Source organism: Equus quagga, chromosome 7, assembly GCF_021613505.1.
Source record: "Equus quagga isolate Etosha38 chromosome 7, UCLA_HA_Equagga_1.0, whole genome shotgun sequence".
Lineage (NCBI taxonomy): Eukaryota > Metazoa > Chordata > Mammalia > Perissodactyla > Equidae > Equus > Equus quagga.
The window spans coordinates 38,623,322-38,636,889 of record NC_060273.1 but is presented as its reverse complement, the minus strand read 5'-3'; the positions used below and the strand labels follow the sequence as shown (position 1 = coordinate 38,636,889).

General features: G+C 55.6%; 1 protein-coding gene and 1 long non-coding RNA gene across 2 annotated transcripts in view; one reads left to right on the top strand and one right to left on the bottom strand.

Annotated features, from left to right (window-relative positions):
* The window catches only part of CUX1 (cut like homeobox 1), a 339,593-nt gene that overhangs the window by 197,609 nt on the left and 128,416 nt on the right, over positions 1-13,568 (bottom strand). The gene's annotated exons all lie outside the window — the stretch shown is intronic.
* LOC124242314 (uncharacterized) lies at positions 7,296-9,911 on the top strand. The gene is made up of 3 exons (XR_006889422.1): positions 7,296-7,412; positions 8,318-8,893; positions 9,770-9,911. It is a non-coding gene; the product is annotated as an uncharacterized LOC124242314 (long non-coding RNA).

Sequence of the window (13,568 nt, the reverse complement as noted above, 5' to 3'; positions counted from 1 at the left end):
AGGCTTCACCTCCACGTGGAACATCTGGAGAAGCCAGGCTTCACCTCCACGTGGAACATCTGGAGAAGCAGAGGCCTCACCTCCACGTGGAACATCTGGAGAAGCAGAGGCTTCCTCTGCGGGGGGAGGAGGATGGCGACGACCCTGCTTCCCGTTGTTCTTGCGCCCCCAGCACGTACAGTCTCTTGCCGAGGCAGCTGCAATGACACTTCATCTGCTGTATCAAACGGTTTTATCCCCCTCCTGCCACATGCACCTTGTTCTAGATTAAGTCCATTTTGGAAGATAAAGGGCCAAACTTACTCCCTGAGAACCTTATTTTCCCTGAAATGAACCCATTCTCCTGGACTCAGCAGGTTCCGGCATTCCAGCGCATCCTTCAGGGGACAGCGCGGGAGGAGTCGCCACCGAGCGAGTCTCAGAGGCTGCCCTGTTTAATCAGTAGCTAGTGGTTAAAAACCAGGTCACCAACAAACCTCCAGAGCTGGTGCGAACCAACGGAGTGGACCCCTAACGCCAGCCGCCGCCAGGCTGCTTCTCCTCCATTCCCAGGTTAGGAGGAGGAAGAGGCAGAAAGGGAGCCGCGGGGGCCTTCCTTCTGGAACGCTGCAGCTCCCCCTGGGAACCTCGCACTCGCTGCTTCCCGAGACTCTGAGGCCTCATCTTGCGAGCTAACCTTCCATCACCTCCCCGCCAAAGATTGCTCTGGCTAAGCTCCTCACATGCCCACTCTCGTTCCCGCCCAGCCCTCACTATTCTTCTCTCTGGGACCCTCTGGAGCTGCTCTTTCTTCAGGGAAGGGGCCTAATGCAAGTCACACCTCCAGAGCAGGTTCCAGAAGGGACATGATCTTTCTAGAAGGCAAAAAGATCTCTGTGCTTCCTATAGGCTGTGCTGTGGACTCTTTCCTAGAGAGCCCCCAGCCTCGGCCAGGAGGTGGGCCGGGGGGCCACGGTGGACAGGGTAGAGAGAAGACGGACCCAGAATCAATGGGGCAGAGCTCTGGGAACCTCATAGGCAGGAAAACTGGCCTCGAGAGAAAAGAGGCCAGCAGTCCAGATTTGGCCTTACATGAGCTCCAGCTGGATGCAAAGGTGGCTCCACAGGGGAGGGTGGCGCTCTGGGGCCAGGCCTGGTCAGTTCCTGCTTCTCCAAACCTTGAGGGTGGGCAGTACTGAGCTTAGACGAGAACACGGAACCGAAAAGGCTGGTGCAGGCAGGCGCCTGCAAATGGTCAAAAGAACTCATCTTTCTTGAAAGAACATGCAAACGGTACACAAGGAGGACCTGGGCCAGCCCGGGGCCGAGCAGTCAAGTCTGTGGGGAGGGAACTGTGACGTCAGTAAGGAGCAGTACAAGGAGACATTCCGATGAGCCCACAGGAGTTTCCCGTGGGTCCTTTCTGCCTCTATCAAAGGCCAAGTTCTTTGTGACACAGGGAAACTCCACGACTGCTAGTGACTTCTGGTAAGAAGCCCTCTGCAGCAGGCGCAGGAGGGGCGTGAGGGCACACAACCTGCAGAACCCCACCCACAAGCAGCACACCTTCAACCCCAGGGGTCGCAAGGCACGGCCGGCCCGCCAAATTCAGCTGGCTGCCGGTGTTTTTATGGCTGGTGGGCTAGGAATAGTTTTTACACTTTCAAATGGTTATATTTCAAATGGTTAGATAAATACCTACAAAATACCCTGAATTTGCCTCTCGGCCAGCCAGGCCTAAAATATTTAGTTATCTGACCCTTTAAGAGAAGGTTTGGGGCCCCCGATGGATTCCTTGTTCTTCTCCTTTATAGTCACCTCGACACTCCCCTGTCACAGGTGTGTGTACCTGTGAGAAGGATGAGCGCTGCCTCCCGTCCGGGAAGTCAGGCCATGTGGCTGGAGGCAGGAGACCAGAGCCCCCATCAGCCCCGTCACTCTCGACCTGTGGACCCCAGGCAGGGGTCGCCCTCGAGCCTCAGTTTCCCCATCTGGGAATGACTCTGGCGAAGAGGTTGCCATGAACATCAAATGAGATGTGGGATATGCAAGCATTTTTTAAAAGCTCATGTTGGGGATGAAAGTTTATTGTCATTTGTGGTTATTTATGAGTTGATTTATCACCAAAATTTCTTTGCTTCTCTCGTAAACATTCTCTCCCAGTCTACACAAATATAGAACGTGTGGGGGGACTTGGCAAGCAGATGACCTGAGCAGTCTAGCCCACGCTCCTGCGATCTGCTGTCATCGCCAGGTCAGGCTAACCTCTCTGTTCCAACCTCCCTGAAGCCATCTGCCCGGGAGAGGCTGCCCGCCCGCTGGAGACAGCTCACCCAGCCCATTCTGCCATTTTGGAAATTTTCTTTCCTTTTTTTTTTTTCTTTTTAAAGATTTTATTTTTCCCCTTTTTTCTTCCCAAAGCCCCCCAGTACATAGTTGTATATTCTTCGTTGTGGGTCCTTCTAGTTGTGGCATGTGGGACGCTGCCTCAGCGTGGCTTGATGAGCAGTGCCATGTCCGTGCCCAGGATTCGAACCAACGAAACACTGGGCCGCCTGCAGCAGAGAGTGGAACTTAACCACTCGGCCACGGGGCCAGCCCCCTTTCCTTTTTTTTTAATGCTTGAAATGTGGGTGTCTGATCAATCCTGTCTCTTCTAGAAGGGTGCTGTTTTTTGTTTTTTTGGGGTTTTTTTTGGTGAGGAAGACTGGCCCTGAGCTAACATCTGTTGCCAATCTTCCTTTTTATTTTTTTCCTCCCCAAAGCTCCAGTACACAGCTTCATATCCTAGCTGCAAGTCATTCTAGTTCTTCTATGTGGGACGCCACAGCATGGCCTGATGAGCAGTGTGTAGGTCTGCACCCAGGATCTGAACTGGCGAACCCTGGGCTGTGCAAGCAGATCACGCAAGCTTAACTGTTACGCCACCAGGCTGGCCCCCTGGGAAATCTTTCTGACTCTGCATCTAGACATATGTGACAGGAGACTGAGGATTAAGCTGCATTTTTTAGGAAGCCCAGACCATCCAAACATCCTATAACATGAAGTACCGAGTAATTCAGGGGGAAGGATGACTGCCACATCCGAGGTCATTCTAAAACTGGGGTCGCAACTGAAGATTAATTTAAGTGACACCACGGTGACCTGATTACCTCAGGAATCCTGGTCATTTAATGTAATGGCCTAAAAGGAGGGCACGTAGCACTCTGAGAATGAGAAATCTGAGGCTGGGGGGGGGCGGTGCTGGCACGGAACCCAGGCCTCTGACCCGGGGAAGGCCCGGCTCTGTCCACCGCAGCAGAGCCCCGGCCCTCCAATGCCCGGCACCGTCCAATATGGCCAACGGGCTTTTCTCGTCTGCAAACACAAGGCTGGTGGTGAGCCCCTCTCTGGTTACTTCCTGGGCAGCTGAGAAGTAACTGCCTTCACTACCACAGCTTCCCCCGGTCGCCTGAAGCAGCAGGGAGATGCACGGCAGCCCCTTTGGTCTGGGGGATCCTGGGGTGGGACAGAGACCCCCCCTAGAAGGAGCAAAGAATCTTCTCTAGAGACTGCCCCAACAGGTGGCAGCTGCTAAGACTCCTCTTCCAAGGAGTGAAAGAACTACCCAAGGGGTGGCCTTTCAGGAATGCAGATGCTCCAGGGGGAGGAGGCTGGGACCTCAGCGCTGTCCTCAGGTCCACAGGGAGCACTCACTTCCTGGAGGCCCGCAGATACACTGTGATTCTTTGACAAGGGGCCCCATCCAGAACACCCAAGTGGACCTCAAGCTGGCCTCCGGCAAAGAGGGGAGCTGAGCTCTCAGAGGACTGTGGCCCAATAGCAAGCTGTCCTTGGACGGGGACAGCCAGGGAGGCCACCACCTGGAATTCTGCTCACGCCAATAAGAGCCGGACAAGACCTGAGAGCTCCAATGGGGCAAAACCTGCAAGAAAACATGTGGTGGAATGAGCCACGGAGCAAGAGAACCACCCCACCCCAGGCCTGTGGTGCATGGGGGAGGGACCACACCAAACGTCTTCCCTCTGCCCAGGACTCCAGCGACATCAGAAGTTTCAACCACGCCACTTTACCTCACTTTAGACAACAGTTCGCTGACCATGTTCTTAGTCAAGTTTTTGTAAACGAATCACGTTTTTCATTGACGTAACTACGGAATGAAGAGCAACGTCTCCAACTCCAGCACATCCAGTAAAAGCAGTTAATTAGTAAGTCGGCGCTTCTGAGCAGGGCGAGGGTTGGCTCCTTCGGGCAAACCCGCGCTGACTCTCCAGAGGAAGGAGTGGTGTTTGCTCAGCACTCACGCACAGAGTGCCTGCTGTGTGCCTGCGCCCACATGGCCAGAAGAGCGTCTTGGCCGCTTAAACTGGAGTTCCACGAGGAGGAGAGACACGCAAATAACGGCAACGTAGCACGAGAAAGAGAAAACGGGCACCTCCAAGACACAGACAGAGTTTAGAGGAGGGGGCGCCTTAAGTACACCTTAAGTACACCTGCTGGGTCACTTCCTGCACGAAGCCCAGCCGTCCCCCTAGAGAGGATTGAGTGCTGGCCCTGCCCTGTGTCCCCCACGCCCAAGACACTCTGTTCACAGGTCTAAGCCCCCTGTGGGGGCATGGGCCACGCCTTACAGACGTTTCTATTCCCAGCACAGGACCTGGCAAATAGGACGTACTTAATATAAATGCTTATTAACGAACTTAAAGGTGGAGAAAGAGCATCTCCACTCCCCAGCCTTCTCCACAGATCACGGTGAAATAAACACGAGCTTATCAGTTAAAAGACAAGGAACACAAAAATTAAACATGATCTTGCTCCAGAGGGAGAGGTCACCAGGAGCTGCCTAAGATGATGGTCGCGCAGGCCCTTCCAGACCGAGTCTGGCGGGTGGGCGGGCTCAGTCATTTTTAAAAGACCCCAAGCTGCCCCGGGCACTCTGCAAGTGAAGGTTGTAGGACATCGGTCAAAAGCAAATGTTTAAAAATATCTTCCCCTAAATACTGACGCCCAGCCCATTAGGATGACGGGGGCCTGCGCGAAGCCAACCAAATGGATGGTTTGCTCAAGTGCAAACGAAGGTCTGAAGGAGGAAATCGGGTGTCTGCAAAGTGACTTCACTCTGCCCACCCCCCCCACCCCATGTCCACGATCTGGTTGTTTCTGGAGGAATCTAACGCAGGGCGAGGGCAGTTGGTTATACAAGAACGTTTTCAAATTTCGATGTGGATGGAATATATGCTGCTCCAGGTATGAAACTGTTTAAAAATCTTTAGAACTTAAAATGTTATTTTCCAACACGAGGCAGATGAGAAAGAAGCTGTCAGAACGCAGACTTGAGAACACATTTGGAAGCGGTTTCGTGGACTGCAGACCGAGTCCGATTTCTATTTTAGTGCCAACATCGGGAAACAAGCTTAAGACACATGTGTCTCAAGTCAGGGCAGCTGCTTTTCCAAATAGCTCAAAATAGAGATGCTTTAAAACATGCACACACGACGGTGACAAAACCAACTGGCCCTGGTTTGGGACAAAGGACTTCATTTTCTTACCAGACTGAAAACTTGCAAAACCTATATAGTTTTGAAGTAGGTTCAATTCAGTACATTTGTCAGTAATCTTAAACCAAGCAGCCAGACCACTCACAGGGCAGCACAGACCCTTCAGGGAAGTGGAATCTTGGAAGCGGCTGGGCCACAGTGGCCCTGCTGCTGGGGAACACATCATCCTCTGTCAGGGGTCTTCTCAGGCAATTTGTCACTGGCCGTGGCGGAGCAGAAACCACACTCACTCACTCTAATTGTGGGGTGCTCTCTGGGAGCGGTGGCAATCCTGCCATCTGGATGTAGCCCACATAAATCAAAGACAAGTCAGCTCCCGAGTTGGTGTATTTGCTAGAGAAATGAGATTTCAAAGTAATCTTCTAAAACAGTGGTGTCGGTAGAGTTCAAAGGGCCATGCAGAGGCACAGCCCGCGGGAGGAGCGATGAAAATCCTCAGAGAGAGCAGGGAAGAGCAGCTTCTCCCAGAAGCACACCCAGGTAAGGGACGGAGACCGTGGCACTGGCCCCCTTCCCTTCCAGCAACCAGACCACCTGCTTCAAGCTGGCATGGGGGCAGTAGACGCTCTGAGACACAGGATTTGGTGGCATGGTGGAGGGCAATGTGTCTTTCCTGCCTGTCTGCAGAACGGGAAGGAAGCTGGCAGCTCTCTATGGGTGGGTGTGCCAGGCGCTGGAGGAGCAAGCACCACAGGAGGCACCCCCAGAGGTGTGGCCTCAGGGCCAAGAGGAAACACACTTCAAAGCTGGGCCATAAACCTGGGAGGTCAGGGCCTTTGTCTATCAGGCTCTCTCCACTGAAGAAAAGGAGGAAGAAAGAGCTGGACACTGACATTTAGACAAGGAAGTGGCTCCCTGCCCACATGCGCCACCGAGCATCCTGGGAGGTGGGCCCTCCTCCCAGCCAGGGCCTACTCGGGGACCAGATACTGAGGCCGCTCTCTTGGCTCCAAAAGGCCAATTTTTCCACCAGTGATGGGTTCCCCTTCAGGAAGATGGAGTCGGGAAGCCAACCCCTCACTCTCTCTCCTTCCTGAGACCTTACAGGCCTCAGTGGGGTGCGGAAAAAGTGCTTCGCCCACAACAGGCAGCACTGGCCAGTTTAAGAGGAGGGATGCCCTGCAGGCTGTCCTGGGTGAACCTCGGCCAGGGGCATGTCCTGTGCTGGGAGAGACACCCAAGGCCTTGGCCACCAACTCTCACCCCCAGGGCAGGGACTGGCGCCTCATCTCTGCACCCCAGGCTCAGCTTTGCAGTGGGCACCGCAGATGCCAGGACACGCGTAGTGGAGCTGAGGGCCATCTTCACTGAGGCTCATGATGGCACAGTGCCTGGCTCTGCACTGGGCCGTGGGGTGCAGGCACACAGCCCCGAGCTAGAGGTCCTGCTACAGGTGCCTGGTTTAAGACACAGTAACTGAGCCAAGTGCCTGACACTTGGGTGGCTCGTGCTCCTGTGGTGCGGGAACCGCTGAGGCTGGGGACGGAGTCAGGCCAGCGAGAACGGCGCTGTGGGTGCTGGCAGGGCTCAGTGGCGCCGGGTGGGGTCAGGGGTAGGAGCCTGGGGTCAGCCTGATGACCGGACACTCTGACCCACAGTGACCCCTCTCTGAGATCCCTGTGCCAGGAAGGGAGACACTTGAGGACTGTCAGAAAGCCTCGCCCCCGAGCACGGGCTGGGAGGCGAGCGTGAAATGGGGAGGAAGTAAGTAAGGCGAGCACGCAGGGCAGGCTGGCGCACACAAGGACTGTGAGGAGAGTTCCCGGTGGTGCAGCCCCGTCTGGGTGAGCATGCTGGAGGAGTGCCTGCAGGAGGCTGCTTGGGCAGGAACACTGAAAGCGGTACAAGATTTCATGGACGGACACTGACGGCAAGGTAAGGACAGGGCCATTGTTGAGGAGAAAGAGAAGACAGCGAGGGGCTGGTATCGACAAGGCACAGAAAGAAGGAAGGAAAAAAGGCTGACAGGAGGGGAGGGAGGGAGTCACAAGGAAAGGCCGGATTTGGGGACCATCCCATTTCATTTTCTCCCTTGGGGACCACACAGCTCCCGCATTCGCCTCGGTACGGCGCCTCCAGATCTGCTCGGGGCCCCTCCAGGCTCGGTCCTGCCAGGCTGGGCAGAGACAAACCAGAAAACAGCGACTCGCTGCAATATGCCTGAGCAGCTGGGCCTGGCTGCCCCGAGGCATGGGCGCATGGGTGGCCGTCCACTACGAAGGCTGGGGTCGGGGGGCAGGGGTGGCTGTCGACAGGCTCGGGAGCAGGGGCCTGACTCTGAGCAGCCCTCCCTCCTGCCCCCTGGCCTGGGACCGAGCTGGAGCAGAGGCTGGCGACTCAGGAAGGGCCTGCGGTCACCTGGAAAGCCATCCTCACGTGTGCGGCCTCCCTGGGAGTTCTCCTCCTGAAGAAGGTCAGACATCTCCACCAAAATGTAAACTAGGCAGATGGCCCCGCAGCTCTTGGATAAATACGAACGAGCACTGCCAAGCGTACTGCAAACTCCCCACCAATCTGCTAAGTCCCGCAAACACAAATCGCGCTGTGTTTCCCAGGGTGTCGTCTTCCTACGGGCCCAGGGCCAGGCCCACGCGCTTCTCAAACATCAACAAGAGTTTTGGACACGCAAATCTCATCTTTGACGACCGCTGTCTAAGACACTGCAGAATAGTCTGCGGGGTTATTTCTTACACTTGTTTTTCTATTTTGTGATGAAAATGACTTCCCCAGTGAACTGCAAACTGCAGCTCTGACGTTTCTCATACATGACCTTCCCTTAGAGATGTGATCGAGGGCACTGGATCAAGAGGCATACGGCCGCACGCGAAGGCAAGCAGGTGCAGACGGTGATGTCTCGGAAGAAGGGATCCAGATGAGTGAACTGTGCAAGAACACCAGGAAGAACGAAGACCCTGAGGAGGCGAGCAGCACGCTCTGCCGCCGTGCACGGCTGCTGCGGTTTACGTAAAGAATGCTTTCTGGGGTCCACGGAGCAGGAACAGTAAGCCAGGGTGGCTGTAAGGAGCCTTCTCTGGGGAATGTGAGGCAGGGTCCCAAGCGATTCAGGCAAAATGGTGGGAGCTTGGGTGGGGGGACCCTGCCTGGAGACCCCAGCGCCCACAGTTCCCAGTGGTGGCCCGCAGCCAGGCACCAAAGCCGCCTGCCTTTCTAACGTTTCTGTTCTAGACAAACAAGACAAGGCTTTAACTCAAATGCCCCCAAAGACTAAACCAAGGCCTTCTGTGACATTCTTGGAAGGCAGGGAACAAGCAGGTTCCTGAAGGTGACAACAGGAGAGACTGAGCCGTTAGCCCAGACCCAAAGGCAAGGATTTGGGCAGAGAAAGCTGACTCAAGGTGAGCAAGGCCGGCTGCATGTCCCAGGGAGATCGCTGCCAAGATAAGGCCAGCAGACACCCAGGAGAGAAAGGCCACTACTAAGGTGTGAGGGAGAGAAAGGGAACGAGCCAGGGGCCTCGGGAGATAAAACTGGCAGTCTGCATAATGAGTTGATAAGGGAGGTGAGAGAAAGGGCGGGGGTCATCACATGGTCACGCCCAGGCCTCCAAGGGAGAAGCGTGGTAGGCAGCGGGGCCTGAGCAAGTGGAGACTGCCAGGTCGGCTCCGGACACGCCGTGTCGGGAGGCAGCTGGGTGAGCGGATCCAGAGCTGGTCACACTCGGAGCCAAAAGGACAGAGAATGACCAGAGCCTGGGAGAGCCCGGGCTCCCGGACAGAGAATGAAGGTTCAAAGGGCTGGTGCAGCGCTCCCAGGAGCACCGTGTGATGGAAGCGAGGCTCTGCCGAGGCGGGAGGAGAGCCAGGCAGGGCGGTCCTGGGAGTCTTCAGATGAGGGGCTGGTTAGCACGAGGCCTGAGAACATCCTCCACACTTGGAGACATGGTTGGGGGACAGAGGCCGAGGCTAGAAGGAACTGGGGAAGGAGTGGGTGGCAAGGAGAGGATGACGGCCAGGAAGACCAAACCTGTCTGTGCCGCTCAGAGAGCTTCAGAAACCTGTGTAGGCCACACAGCTAGGAAGTGAAGGGGCTGCTCCTTCTAACCTGCCACAGGATGAATACGTTAATTAACGCACACACGGCCGAGTCTGGCTGAGCAGCGATTTGCTGCTTTCTGGCATCAGCAGTTCTGTGACATCCTGAAATGGGAAGGTAAGGGCTCCCCTGGGAGCCAGCCCCACACGGTCCTGAACACCCTCCCCCTGTCAGAGCAGCTGCAGCCCTCAGCCATCACCTCCCGCTAGCGCAGTGGCCTGTGGCCTGTGACCCGTCTTCGGCGTTCCTCCATCTCTGCACTGGACCAGCCAGCTGGACTCTCTGGGTCACAACCGCCTTCTTGCGACCCCTCACCATGCACAGAAGTCAGAGAATGTCAGAAAAGGTGAGGACTTGGGGCCAAGCCCTTCTCTTCATAAGGGGAACAGTGGAAGCCCAAGGAGATGAAACCCTGAGCTTGGCGAGGTTGGCACAGAGACCCGGGCCATCCTCGGGGGGTCTGAGGCTCCCCAGATCGGAAGACTGAGGTATTACACATACTTAGACATTCTGTATTATTCTCCAGTGAAACGGAACTATATTATTTTCTAATAGTATACAATTGCCGTAAACAGAAACCCCTCAAATAACACAAGAAAAGATCCAAGTCCTGGCAGCCCTCACCCCAGGTTCAACCTGCGAACGGTTTGTGGCGTCCGCTTCCAGACGCAGCCCCGCCGGTCCCTCACCCGCCTCTGACTTCGCCTCTCTGGCCAGGCTGACACAGGAAGACCTGAGTCGACCCTGTGGGCCAGACGGCCATTTGGGAAACATCTCTATTTCATTGTACAAACAGGTACTTGCCAGCACTGGGCACACAGTCAGGACGCTGCCCGGCCCTCGGGGACCCACCAGCCACAAGTGGCCTCTGAGGGGAGGTGACAGCCTGGACCCAGCTCACTAGCTGGTCACCTCCCTTCCGTGGGCCTGAGTTTCCCAGATCAAAAACAAAGAGGCTGGAGTCCAAGTTGGTGATTTTCAAACTCTTTTGCATTTTCAGTTATAGAAGACTATTTTCAAACAAAGCTTTACATGGCTGTGCGGTACTGGAGGACAGATGGCACAAGACAGGTGGGGGCGGGGTTTGGGCCAGCCTCCTCCCCCTTCCCCAGAGCCTCTGGACTAGAGGAGCTGGCCTCCTAGGCCTCTTTCTGCTCTGACCCTGTGACCGTGGCCACACTCTCCTGGGACACAGACACACCTGCGTGACCTTGGCCCCTTGGCCCAGGTGCCTCTGGCCTCTCTTGGGTAAAACGTTTTAGCTGGCATTCTGGAGCACTTAAACCATTCTGCCCACAGCGGTGGTGGGGAATACAGTGTTTGCTTCAAATGTTGCTTGTATTTCAATAGCCTTTTTCTTATGTTTTGTGTTTTTAATGAAGTGAAACAGAAGTGCTGGGTCTCAGGAGCCACCCAGGCACGAGAGTCCTTTCTGAGCCTGGAGAGGGGGGTTGGAGGGTGCTGCCTCAGTAGCACCTGGAGAGCCTGACAAGCCACCTGCGCCCTCGTGTGCTAGTTCACATCTTGTGGGAGTCTGAAATGCCTTGACCAGGCTCAGGGAAAGTACACACGGAAAGGAAAAGGGAATTTTGAAATCCTTCTGTGGCCTTCATCCTTTGACACGGCTGGCTGTCCAGTGCCCAGAGCTTTCCAGCAGGGACATCAGCAGCGTTACCCGGTGCAAAGGCTAAGAGCTGGGGGGTAAAGACAGAAGAAATACAGCCAAGTGGTGCCCTGACACACACACGGGGAAATCCCGTCACTCATGCTTAGCAGCTCGTTTACTTATCTGCTCTTGTTTCAAGTTCATTTTCTCCAGCTACCCCCTTGACTCTCATTTGCATGAGGATGCCATTCTAACACAAAACCTTTTACTCAAACACTCATCTCCTACAGATGCACCCAGAAGCATCTACGAAAGGGAAGAGCCAGGGCCACAGGGCCAAACAGGCCTTCTCTCGGACTAGCTGTATGGGCCCCGGCCCTCCACAGCATCAGGTTCCTCAGCTGTCGAAGCGACATAACAACACGCACTTGGAGAACTCGTGGGAAGATTAGCGGGAAAGCGCGCACAGTGGAACTGACGTAACTCCTGTTGGTTCCTGCTCTTCCTGGCAGGGCTGAGGCTGTGGGAGTCCATGTTGTGGACGGCTGCCTTCCGCCTTTCAGCCTCTCCCAGTCACGTCTTGTCTCCACTGTGGGGAAGCTGTCATTTCAAGTTACTCCCCAGAGCATAGGAAGCCACATACGAACTACAGTCACAGAAAGTGTGTGTGGAGACACACTGCATTTCGAGCAGTCCCCTGTGGGGGTGGGTCAGTTCCCACCCCAGTGTACCCATGCACCTGCCATCTGCGCAGTAGGGGCAGCGGAGGATTGGGGCAGGAGCTGGGAACATGGAACAGCCGGAGGGAACCAAGCTGGGGGTCAGGACATCACACCTGCCCTCCTGTGAGAACCTGGGCAATCCCCACACCTGTCTTGGCTTCCATCAAATGACAGCACTGGGCCTTGTCACCTCCAAAAAGCCTTCAAACTCGGAAACACTCGGACCTTTGGCTGAAATGAACGCCGAGCAAGGCCAGCGGTGGAAAGCTCAGGTTCAGGGGTGGGTTTGAGCTCTGTCCCTTGGCAGCTCCGTGACCTTCTGTGAGAGCCTGGAAATCTCCTAATGCCTCTGAGCCTGTGTTTTCCCATCTGTGAAATCAAGATATGATGACCCACCCCGCCGGGATGCTGGGAGGTTAATGAAGGAACGGCTGCAGAGTGCTACGCACGTGCCTCACCACGAAGCCAGGCGTTCCCGCTATTACTGTCACGGGTAACAGTGCTCAGTGCATGCAAAGTCCTTGGCGAGGTGCCACTGGGACAACGTGTGGGATCAGACACCATCCGGGGTCTCTGGGCCCACAGGCTGTTGGAGGAGTGGGGCCCATCCCATGCAGAGAGGCAGGTGGAAGGAAGAAGGGGCTGCGGGAGGGGAGAGGGCCTGGGAAGGGTCAGAGAGGGGCAGGCATCCGAGCTGGGCCTTGGGAAATGAGCAGGATATTGACAGAAGAAAGGAAGGACAAGGAGGCCCCAAGCCCGGGAACATGGGAACCCTGCTTCCAGAGGGGATCCAGGCATCCTGAGCACCGGATGCCCAAAGCACTGGAGCGAGGCTGTGTCTGCCTGGTACCAGCGTGGGGGGCCCATTTGCAGAGCCTTGAGTGTATGTCAGGGTGTGGAGGCCTGGGGACCAGAAGATCCTGAGGACGATGGGGACAGAAAAGCCTGGCCAGCCCACGTCCCGGAGACCAGCAGGCTGTCAGATGGCTGCAGGGCTTGGAGGCCTGAGCAGGGCTGTGGACTGGGGAATGAAAGGAGAATGGCAGTGGAGAGACATGAGCCTCGGAGAGAGAGCCGAGGCGGGAGGTGCAGAGGAGGGAAAATTGGCACTGACGCCATCTGAGGAAGGCAGCTGATGAGAAAGTTTTCAGAACGGTCGAGCCACTGCCGCGTGGACACCACAAATAGAGCTTCGAGCTCTCACAGCCCTGGGGAGGCGGCACTGTCTTCACGGCTCATGGAGGATGTCAGGGTTCGGCCTGCCTTCTCACCTCCCACCCCGGCCCAGACTGGGATGACACCAGCTGTGAGGAACGAGCCGGGGACATTGAGGGGACACCGCGGCTGACTCACACACAACAGCTTCTGCCACCAGACCTTCACCTCTCCCGACCTCGGCTTTTCTTGTCAATAGTTAACTTCGACCTATTTCCAGCATAAAATACGCCGTATATTTGTTTTTAATCTGTGTAAGGAAGCATATGGAGCCAGACAGATTCTGTTCATTCGTCCTTTCCTGTCAGACCAGTGCTCCCGGGTCCCTGAGGTGGCCAGGACACCGCAGTGACCAAGAAAGACACTCTCCCTACCCTTGCTTCTTGTAGGGGAGCCTGAGGGTCCCCATTGTCACATGGAGTAACGAGATTAACG